Source organism: Diuraphis noxia, unplaced genomic scaffold (assembly GCF_037042655.1).
Source record: "Diuraphis noxia isolate RWA-SAM2 unplaced genomic scaffold, SU_Dnox_SAM2 contig0005, whole genome shotgun sequence".
Lineage (NCBI taxonomy): Eukaryota > Metazoa > Arthropoda > Insecta > Hemiptera > Aphididae > Diuraphis > Diuraphis noxia.
The window spans coordinates 21,370,169-21,372,486 of NW_028301715.1; the positions used below are offsets into that span (position 1 = coordinate 21,370,169).

The window sequence follows — 2,318 nt, forward strand, 5'->3', positions numbered from 1 at the left end:
AGCATACTTACTTCTATGAGAATATTTAATGTTAATGAAACAATGATAGAATCAATTTTTAATCAAACACTCGATCAGTCCCTTAATTTATCTTGGAAACAAAACCGAAAGATGCGAATATCAGCAAGTTTAAAAGCACACAAAATAAAAACACTAAGGAATATGTCTGAAGAATGTCAAAATAAATTAGCAATATCTTTATTAAATGAAACTGTAATTGTAGGAAAAGGAGCCAGTAATATACAATATGGATTACAAACTGAAGACAAGGCATTTAATAAGTTCTGTGATATGTACAACATTGATGTAGTTAAAAGTGGGTTGGTTGTTCATATTTGTAGACCATGGATTAGTGCCAGTCCTGATGGTTTGATATTAAAAAATGGAAAAATGTCTTAAGTTTTAGAAATTAAATGCCCCAGCTCATGCAAACATAAATCTATAATTGACCAATTAACAGGAAAATCAAACTTAAGCTATATTGAAGTTAAAAATGGTGAAGTTGGGTTAAAATATAGTCATATATATTATACACAAATACAAATGTTACTGTATTGTACAGGTTTAAATGATTGCCACTTATTTATCTTTAATGAAATTAAGCCTTTGTTATTAATAATTAAAAAAGATTTAACCTTTTTAGAAAATATTATTCCAATATTGGATAAATTTTACTTTTCTTTTTATTTACCAAATTTATGTCACCAATCAAATACATTATAATATTTAGTTAATAATAAGTAATTTGTTAAGTAATAATAATTAGCATAATATATAATACATATTCTTATGTTTAAAATATTTTATCAAAACTAATTCTACTGTTTTATAATTGGTGAACTTAAATTTACCAATACACAACAAATGAGTAATAAATTATCAATGTATTGTAAAAGATCAGTTGTTATTTTATTCAAAACATTAAAAGATTTTAATCTTGCAAAAAATCGTTCGAAGTGTATTCTGACACTAGCAACATTAAATGTTTTTATAACTTCTTCTTCAGAAAATCTACCATTATGAAGCATTGGGGGCATAACTAGTATACTATTTTGACCTTCAACACCTGGTTGTATTCCAGGAAAACCTTTATCGGCAAGAACTTGGTCTCCAGGTTCAAGCTTATTTAAAAATCCGGAATCATTGGTGATAAAACTATCACTAGACCTACCTCCGTATGCTTTAGATAGAAAACTAACCATACCATTTGGTGTAATTGCAACTAATACTTTAATTGTATACAACCACCTTTGTATCGGGAATACAAGCAAACTCTTTGTTGAACTGTTTGAGGTTGCTCAAATCTTATTTCCGTGCAATCAATGATACACCTACAATGAGGGTAATGTTTTTTAAAAACCTCTGGTAATGTGTCTACAATAGTTGTTTTACTTGGCCAGATAATTAAATTATTTGTTTTATGACTTAAAATAAGTAAACATTCAGAAAATACTCTACTGATGGTAGTTCTATGGACTGAAAAAAATGTACTAAGGGCTGAATATGTTAGACCTAGTTTAACTTTCATCAACATAATTAAAAGGGTATCTTCTGTACTAATTATGGTACGATTTGTTTGTGGTAATAACGACAAAAGAAAATTAAATATTATGAAAGTTACACCTTTTATATCTTTTAATGCATTTTCTATATTATATATAATATATATATAAATATAATAAACAAATTTACAAATTTATATTATAATTATTATTAATCATTTATTTTTTTATATTTATTATAATATAAATTATTATGTAGTTTGTAGTACAAAAAAAAAATATAATATTTTGTCTTATGTGTACAATATATTTTTAAAAAAGGTACCATTTTTTCCATGTTCTGTGTATTTTTTGTTCCATGTGAGGTGTAGTTATAGTCTGTCTCTCTCACCAGATGTTGATATTTCAAAATGTACATGCAGGGATACGGAACGCGCAGTCTATATATTTATATGTCTATGGTATTTACCCTTGTCTGGGTACATGATAGTTGTCAGAAAAATGATAAGAATGTTTAACCACGATTTATACCAGTGAACCAGCAGTGATACCAACGTGAAAAAAATCATTGCAATAATAATTACGGCCTATATATAGATATCACTGATGACAAAATCTTTACATAATATTTAAAATGTTTTGACTTTTTAGCACTATACGTCTATAATCTATACCTCAGATTAAATAAAATTATGTAATAAATAATACATTTAACAATTATTGTGGCATTTCTGAATGTTAAAGAATTATTAAAATTGAATTTTTAGATTTTACTAGATGGATTCTCCGTAAAAAACCAACGTACAAACACAGATA

General features: G+C 26.5%; 1 pseudogene; it reads right to left on the reverse strand.

Annotated features, from left to right (window-relative positions):
* Positions 1-818: 818 nt before the first annotated feature.
* Positions 819-1,987, reverse strand: LOC149055037 (uncharacterized; annotated as a pseudogene).
* Between the last annotated feature and the right edge of the window lie 331 nt (positions 1,988-2,318).